The following is a 9,846-nucleotide window of genomic DNA, read 5'->3' as shown; positions in this document are numbered from 1 at the left end:
TTTCTTAAATACTTCTGTGTTAGATTTGAGGGCAGCTTTTTTTCTCCAGTCCTTTCATTTCTTTCCTTCTAGATTCCTTATCATTTTTTCCCAAATAAAGGCATTAGGGAGCACAGGAATAAACTATTACACAAATTATTTTATTATTGTTTGATGTTAGATATACATCCATTTTCAAACATCACAAACCAAACTTAGGATTTTTTATTTTTAGTACACCAATCATTATTATCACATGGCAAAGTGGACCTTATGACTGAAAACTTGAGAACAGAAGGATATTGTTTGTTCCTCCCAAATCACACTGTACATCAAAATGATACAATGAAATTGACCTTAGAAAGGATCTCGTAGTTTTCCCTAAAAATCAAAAGGATTGTCAGTTGGAAGTGAATTAGATATTTTTCTACTGAAACCACAGATTATAGTTAGGAAAATGGACTGATGTTAAAGTCATTTTTTTTAAGTGTAACTAATATTTATATTAACTATTGCATGGAAGCTATTTTATAGTTTCTTCAAAAATAAAGAAATGGAATTTTAATTTGACCTCTCAGTTTGAGGTTCTTTTGTTCCAGAGCTATATGAAGATAGTGGTAGCACTCTGTTAGTGTCTGGAGAATAGTTTAAATCTAATAGCTAGATTTTAGAGTGTGTAACATAGAACAGGGTATCTGATCTAAAAGTCTAAGCCTCTAGGAAACAAGGATATATTTGAATGAACTCAAACCAAATAAGAAGTAGGCATTTAGTCTATGTGATTTAATAGTAATATTTTTTGTCAACATGAATACACAGCTTGATATTTAAAGTAAATATGGGTTTTGTTCACATGTTATTTCAGAAATTGAAAACGAGTTAAAGTTTAGCCCCAGATTTGAGTCTGTATAAAGTATATTATTCAGCAACACAGAGGTCTGATTAAAGTGCCTAGGGCTGTTCATAATACATGATAGTTTCTTGTTTTTAAAACTGTGCCATAAAATCTCAGCTTCTTAGATATGTCCCCCGCTAAATGATAAAAAAACATTAAATGGCTTCCTTAGTTAATCTATACCATTTTGAGGACCTGGTCTCCTAGACATTAAAATAGTAGATTGACCTTCCAACTATGTAAATAACAAAAAATTTAAAATAGAACTAAAATACACAAAACTGTATAAATATTAAATTAAAGCACCAAGAGTCAATATCCCTAACATCTCCTCCACGAGGCACAAGTTAATCACCATAAATCTACATGGAACTTTTGGCATTTAATTTTTCTGACCTTCCAAAGTGGCAGTTTCACTTGGTCCAACCTGAAATGACATGGAAATATGATCAGGTGAATGATTTCAACTAGCTGTTCAGAGTACATTTTTCCAGTTGGAAGAAAATCAACAAAGGATTGAACACAGCTTCTCAATGCAACATGAGCTTTTCAGTTTATGACAAAAAAAAAAAAGGAGAGGGGGTGGAAATAGAGGTTGAAAGAAACGATGGTTTGGGGGTCCCCTGAGGTGGGCAGAAGAGTGATGAGAGGTGAGCTAGGACAGCTGGTCACTCTGACATGGGCAGTGACCCCAGAATACAGCTTGCAGAGGAGTGCGTGCATGCTAAGTTGCTTCAGTCGTGCCCGACTCTTTGCGACCCCATGGACTGTAGCCTACCAGGCTCCTCTGTCCATGGGATTCTCCAGGCAAGAAACTGGAGTGGGTTGCCGTTTCCTACTCCAGGGGATCTTCCCCACCCAGGGATCGGACCTGTGTCTCTTACATTTCCTGCACTGGCAAGCAGATTCTTTACCACCAGGGCCACCTGGGAAGCCCCCCAGAAGGAAAGAGATCTAAAAGCAGTGGTTAGGTAAATCCCAGTTAGTGGCCCAGTGCTTTTCAAAACCTGGAAGACCACAGCAAGAGCAATGAAAGGTCTTCCTGAATCTACAAAATCAAAGCAAGATAATAACAGTTGAGGTTAGTAAAATTCCTACTTAACTTACACCTCACTTCTGTCAATACTTCAGTTCTTAAGCCACGAAGGATAAGTCTATTAAAAGATGTGCTGTGGGAATTAAATGAAATCATGGATAGAAAGGTCTTTGCACCTGATAGCTGCTAGAAAGTGTCAGTTCACTTGCCCTCCTTCCTGGCTTCTCAGGGTTTGATCACAGATCTTATTAATTAGGGGAAAGTCTTGCAATAGAGCCTAGAATGATTACTCAAATAGCTGCTAGCGAGTGTGTGTCAGAGGGCACCATGCCATCGCAAAGGTTGCTGCATTTTTCTTTACAATACCAGGACAATACTTGCGTTTGCTCTCCCTCCTTCCTCAACCTCAGTGACTTCTCAAGGCTGGAAGTGTGGCTTCCTTCAGGCACTGCTCTAAGCTGTCTTGATGAATGTCAACTCAGTATGGACTTTGAGTACCCAGATGCACTGGACACTTCTTGATGATTTCTGTTCCCTCCCTGCCCATGGCTTCTCTTTCCTTGTTTACTTCTACCCGCTTCCATCTACTCTGCCCTTTTTAATTGTCAATGCTCCATAGAGTGTGAAGCTCCACAGAGCGCTTCACTCACTTTCATGAGTTTCTCCAAGGCTTTCTCCAAACCCCTGACTTCCTCCACCACCTATACGTCTGATCTAACCTCTGGTCTGTACATCCAACTGCCAAATGAGTAGATCCACTGGAGTGACCCCAAACATCTCAGATTAAACACAGCCCCATGCCCCTCAACCCTCTGTGTTGCCATGATCCTTTGATGATGGTTTATATTAGCATTTATCACACAATACTGCTGGGGGATTAAATATATATTATCATTATTTATTGAAGACAGGGACTGTTGCTTATTCAACTTCAGAGTTGGATAACTGGCAATAATTCAGGTGAAGTACTGGCACACAGCCGCTGCTGCTGCTGCTAAGTCGCTTCACTCGTGTGTGACTCTGTGTGACCCCATAGACAGCAGCCCACCAGGCTCCCCCGTCCCTGGGATTCTCCAGGCAAGAACACTGGAGTGGGTTGCCATTTCCTTCTCCAGTGCATGAAAGTGAAAAGTGAAAGTGAAGTTGCTTAGTCGTGTCCACTCTTTGTGACCCCATGGACTGCAGCCTACCAGGCTCCTCTGCCCATGGGATTTTCGAGGCAAGAGTACTGGAGTGGGGTGCCATTGCCTTCTCCTCTAGCACACAGCAGGCATCCACTAAATGTGAGTGGGCAAGTACGAGTCTTGTGACACTGCTGACTTGAATCCGACACAGAACATCTCCACTCGGCCTTGGGTGTTTCCTTCTTTCCTTAATCTGTCTAGATTATGTTTTGTTGACTGGGTTGCTTTGTTTTCCACTTGCTGATTGTTGCTGGGTGACTTCCTTGAAACTCTCTGCTGCTTGCTATGCTTCGAGTACTCGGAGAGTTACATTTGTAGCTAAATGGTCACATTTTTTATCAGCCTCTGGAATGCAGCAAGGACTCAGAGAAGTTCAACTGCAACCACACGCATATTTGTGGACCGTAGCAGGCAGGGAAGGAATTTGGCAGGAGCCTGCTTATCTCTGAGCAGAGTCATCCCTCCTGTCTTATTTCACCAGCTACTTCCCCTGAAAGGACCACAGTTTCTCACTGTTCCACACTCCAGTTTGAATATTTACTCCATTGGTAATAGATGTATAAAATTAAATGGCAAGGTGGTTTTTATTATCCTCACCATAAAAGAGAGGGTTGAAGCTTTTTTTTTTTAACGTTTGTGGGAGGAGAAGGTCTTTTTGTTATTGTTTTCCTGTTAAACTTGAAAATAGATACTCTAAATGCAGGAAGAGGATGAAAATGTATTTACAATTCCCATGCTATGCCATCAGGTCAAAATTTGGCCTTTCTTTATTCCATGTCTGTGTCTGCCTAAAGGTAGAATAACCAAATAAAAGTGAAAAATACAATATAAATATTGTAAACACTAAAGAAAAAGATAACCAGATACTCTATAACTTGGTTTTTGGTTTTTTTTTTTTTTTGCTTTGTTTTTTTTTTAATGGAAAACTTTTACTAAAATCAGGATTGGGGAGAGAAATACAAATTATTACAGTTGCCTTTTACAACCTAGTTATAATAAACTTCCTTTGTCCAGAAATGTTGGGAACTGAGATAGTCTGATTAATTGAGCATTCTAGTTAATCAGTCCAAAAATATTTCCTAAATGCTTTCTCAACACTGTCCTAGGCATTGAGAAGTCAGAAGAATTTTACAGTACAACTGAGCGTAACGAGAAGTTTAAGACACATGCAGTAATTTACAATCAACCTAAAACCATAGTAGCAAATCAGATAAAACCTTAAATAGGCCCTTGAAACTGACAAGAATCCCCCCATATCCCTCCAGTCAGCGTCTCCTGCTCTCCAGCGAGCGGGCCAGCCTTCTCCACTCTCCTTAGGCTCCTGGCTCAGTGCTGCCACGGCCGCAGTCACGAGGCTCACTTGTGCTCCTGGCACCGCCCCCACCCTCCGTGTGACCTTGACTCCTACCTCACAAGAGAGGAGAAAACACAGAAGCCCTCAGCAACTTCCTCATTCTCCTGAAGCCAAATGTGTTAACCCACCCTTTTCCCTTTCACTCCAGTCTGATATAGTAAAAGACCCGCCCCTTCTCGGTGTAAGAGCAATCCTTCCACAGCGAGAAGAACCTCTCCTCCTTCATTCTTTCTCAGAATTCTTACAGATGCCTATTCTTCCTTACATTTTTCTTCACCATTTCCTCACTCCCTCCATCAGCATTTCCCATCAGAATAAAATCAGAATGAGTTCTTAAACATTTTAAACAATAAAAAGTTTTAAATATGTAAAAATGACTTCTTTTGATGCTAATCAAAATTACAATGAGCTATCGCCTCACAACGTCATAATGGTCATCATTAAAAAGTCTACAAATAACAAGTGCTGGAAAGGGTGTAGATAAAAAGAAGTACTCCTACAGTGTTGGTGGAATATAAACTGGTGCAGCCACTATGGAAAACAGTATGGAGTTTCCTTAAAAAACTAAAAGTAGAATTGCCATATGATCCTGAAATCCCCCTGCTGGGCATAGATCTGAAAAAAACTCTAATTTGAAAAGATACACGCAGCCCAACGTTCATTATATCACTGTGCACAATTTCACAAGGACATGGAAGCAACCTAAATGTCCATCGACAGAGGACAAAGGTTAGTTTGATACAGGCTAAACTCTGGAGGAGGAAATGACAACCCGCTCCAGTATTCTTGCCTGGAAAATCCCACGGACAGAGAAGCCTGGCGGCTACAGTCCATAGGGTTATAAAGAGACAGATGCAGCCGAGCTCACACACATGTCTAAAATCAAGGGGAAGGTAGGGCTAATTTCCTTTATGGAAGCCCAAGAAGGAAATCTGTTTCCCTGCCTTTTCCAGCTTCCAAAGTCTACCACCTGTATTCCTTGGGTCACGGTCCCCTCTCCATCTGCAAAGCCAGCAACACCGCAGCTCTTTCTCTGACTCTCTTCTGCCTCCTTCTTCACTTATTAAAAAAATTGAGATGTAATTCTATATCATTGAATTCACTATTTTAAAATAGAAAAGTCAGTGGTGGTTAGTATATTTACAAAGTTGTATAAGTATTACCCCTAATTCCAAAATTTCTCCATCACCCCCAAAAGATGTCCTACTGCTCTTAGCAGAGACTCTTTATTTCTCCCTTCTGCAGCACTGAACACTACTAATTTACTGTGGACTAGTAGCTAATCTATGGATTTGCCTATTATGAATATTTCATATAAATGAAAGCATACAATATATGGCTTTTTTGATTCTGGCTTCTTTCACTTAGTTCATCCATGTGGTAGCGTGTATCAGTCTTTTACCATGAACTATAATATTAGCCGTAGCTCATTCACAGATGCCCTTTCCTAGTTGGAGGAAATTCCTTTCTGCCCCTAGTTTGTTTTGTATTTTTGTCATGAAAAATATTTTGGTTAAATGCTTTTGGGTTTTTCTTTTTTTTTCTTTCTTTTTGCTTCTGTTGAAATGATCGTGGGAGGTTTTTTCCTTCTATGTATATTTCATTGATTCATTTTTATATACTGAAATAACTTTGGATTCCTAAAATAAATCCCCTTTAGTCATGGTGTATATTCCTTTTTATATATTGTTGACTTGGTTTACTAGTAGTATTTTATTGAATATTCATAAGAGATATTGGTCTGTAATTTTCTTACAATGTTCTTATTTGGCTTTGGTATCAAGGTAATGTTGGCCTTATAGAATGAGGCCTTATAAATGACCTTTCTCTTCTATTTTGGGGAAGAGTTTGTAATGGATTGGTGCTGCTGCTGCTAAGTCGCTTCAGTCGTGTCCGACTCTGTGCGACCCCATAGACGGCAGCGCACCAGGCTCCCCCAACCCTGGGATTCTCCAGGCAAGAACACTGGAGTGGGTTGCCATTTCCTTCTCCAATGCATGAAAGTGAAAAGTGAAAGGGAAGTCACTGAGTCGTGTCCAACTCTCAGAGACCCCATGGACTGCAGCCCACCAGGCTTCTCCATCCATGGGACTTTCCAGGCAAGAGTACTGGAGTGGGTGCCATTGCCTCTCCAGGATTGGTGCTAATTATTGTTAAATACTTGGTAGAATTCACAGGTGAAGCTATCTGGTCCCGGGCTTTTCTCTGATGAAAGGTTTACTGATTCAATCGCCTTGTTACAAATCATATATATTTTCTATTTCTGATTGAGTCAGTGTTGGTAATTTATGTCTTCACTTCACATAATGAAATATGTCCATTTTATCTAGATGATCTAGTTTATAGCATTATTATTTATACTATTTCATTATAAGACTTTTTATTTCTATAAGGTTGGTAATAATAATCCCTTTTTTCATTCCCCCATTAGTAACTGAATCTTCTCTCTTTTTACCATATTTAATCTACCTAAAATTTTGTCAATTTTGTTGATCTCTTCAGAGAACCAATTTCTGGTCTGTTTCATTTCCTGTATTATTTTTCTACTCTCTATTTTGATGATTTCACCTTTAATCTTTATTACTTCTACCCTTCTAATTGGTTTGGGTTTAATTTTCTCTTTTTATTTTGTTCTTTTATATCCGAAAGCAGCAGTTTAGGTTATTGATTTGAGATATTCCTTCTTTTCTAAATGTAGATACTTCAAGCTATAAATTTCCTTAGTGTAACAGGGATACAAAGGATTCACTACTTTTGTATCCCATAGTTTTGGTGTGCTGTGTTTTCACTTTCATTCATATCAAAGCATTTTCTAATTTCCCTTGTGGTTTCTTCTTTGTATCATTGGTTCTTTAGATGTGGGTTGTTTAATTCTCCCATATGTGTGAATTTTCAAAATTTCCTTTTGTTTTTTATTTCCTTCTATTGTGGTTGAAAGGACATATTTTATACGACTTCAATCCTTTTAAATTTATTGAGACTTAATGGCTTAACATATGGTTTATCCTGGTGAACATTTCATGAGTACTTGAGAAGAATGTACATTATGTTGTTTTTGCGTGGAGTGCTCTACAGATGTCTATTAGATCTAATTGGTTGATAGTGTTCAAATCTATTTCCTTGCTCACCTTCCATCTTCTCAACTATTCATTATGGCAAGTAGGACATTAAAGTCTTATTATCAAAGTGTTATTAAAGTATTAAATTAAAATATTTCTGTGTTGACTATTTCCCTGTTTAACTTTGTCAGCTTTTGCTTCATATATATTGAGTCTCTGTGAGGTACATGTATGTTTGCATTTATGATATCTTCCTGGTAGATTGACCTCTTATCACTATAAGATATCCATCTTTGTCTCTAGTATTACTTTTTGTCTTTGAGTCTGTTTTGTCTAGTTTTAATCTCAGTTGATTACTGAGTTGCAGTTATCTCTTGCCCACCCTTTTATTTTCAACCTATTTAATATCTGGATCTAAAGGGAGTCTCTTTAGGCAGCATATTGTTGGTTTATGTCTTTTAAAAATTTATCTGCCAATCTCTGCCTTTAAATTAAATGAAAGTTTTTAATTAATTTACATAATGCAATTATTGCTAATATAGAATTTATTATCTATAGGTGTCTAATACTCTATGCATAATAAAATCTTTCTGTTTTGCTATTTGTTTTCTATATGTTTTATGTCTTTGGCATTTCTCAATTCCTCCATTACTGCCTTCTTTTGTGCCAAATAGATATTTGCTAGTGTAGGAGAAGGTGATGGCACCTCACTCCAGTACTCTTGCCTGGAAAATCCCATGGACGGAGGAGCCTGGTAGGCTGCAGTCCATGGGGTCGCAAAGAGTCGGACACGACTGAATGACTTCCCTTTCACTTTTCACTTTCATGCATTGGAGAAGAAAATGGCAACCCACTCCAGTGTTCTTGCCTGGAGAATCCCAGGGATTGGGGAGCCTGGTGGGCTGCCGTCTACGGGGTCACACAGAGTCAGACATGACTGAAGTGACTTAGCAGCAGTGTAGTATTAAAATCTCCTTGTGGTATTTATCTTTTACTATATATTTCTAAGTTTTCTTAGTGGTTTTTCTGGGGATTATCACTGATATCTTTTTGGTTTTGTTTGTTTGCTTTTTGTTATCTGCCCATGCTATGCTGCACAGCACGTGAGATCTTAGATCCCTGGCCAGGAATTGAACCCATGCCCCCTGAAGAGGAAGCACAGAGGTGTAACCGCTGGACCACTAGGGAAGTCCCTACCCTTAATATCTTAAGGTCAGCTAATTAACATCCTTAATTCCACCTGTAACTTTAATTCCTCTTTGCCATGTAACATCATTTATTCACAGGTTCCAGAGGTTTGAATGTGGAAATTTTGAGAAGACCATTAGCCTATCTACCACTGAAAGTCAATACATCCAGACCTTTTCATTAAATGTATGCCCACAAACATATACACTAATAGACTCCACAAAATAAACCACTAGATGACAAATTCCTGGGGTTCCTCCAGTGCTTCCCAATCAAGTGGCTAGCTGAATCACCTATGTTGCTGTGTAACCTAGGCCTTCCCCTCGCTCCCTCTTCAAATCCCATTTATCACTGGATCCTAGAGATTCCCCATCCCCCAATTTTCTGTATTTCTGCATTTCTACTTTCATCACCATAATCTAAACCACTTTTATTAAACTTTATTTTATTATTATGTTTCAAGAAGACCTTTTAGACACTTTTTCTAATTTTTTCCTATTGTTCCACCCATGAAATGTAAATACCACAAATATACTGGACAGCTGTGATTTATATATAAAAAGAGTAATTATAAAGCTTACTCTTTATATTCAGTAGAGGATTAAGAATGGCTAAGAAAAATGCCCAAGTTAAAAGGTCAGAAGGGCTATCATCCAAAAATCAACAAACCCAAAAGTTTGCAAATAATAAATGCTGTAGAGAGTGTGGAGAAAAGGGAATCCTCCTACATAGTTGATGGGAATGTAAGCTGGTGCAGCCACAATGGAGAACAGTGTGGAGGTTCCTTAAAAAACTAAAAATAGAACTACCAAGTGACCCACCAATCCCACTCATGGACATATACCCAGAGGAAACCATAATTCAAAGAGACACATGTATCCCAATGTTCATAGCAGCGTTATTTTCAATAGTTAGGACATGAAAGCATTGTATTGTAAGTGTCCATCAACAGATGACTGAATAAAAAGGATGTGAGATTACACATACACAAACATACACACACACACACACATATATATAGGGGAATATTACTCAGTCATAAAAAGGAATGAAATAATGTCATTTGAAGCAACATGAATGGACCTAGAGATTATCATACTAAGTAAAGTCAGTCAGACAAATATCCTATGATATCACTTACATGTGGAATC

This window comes from Capricornis sumatraensis, chromosome 13 (assembly GCF_032405125.1).
Source record: "Capricornis sumatraensis isolate serow.1 chromosome 13, serow.2, whole genome shotgun sequence".
In the NCBI taxonomy this organism is placed as follows: Eukaryota; Metazoa; Chordata; class Mammalia; order Artiodactyla; family Bovidae; genus Capricornis; species Capricornis sumatraensis.
Note: the sequence above shows the minus strand (reverse complement) of the source record.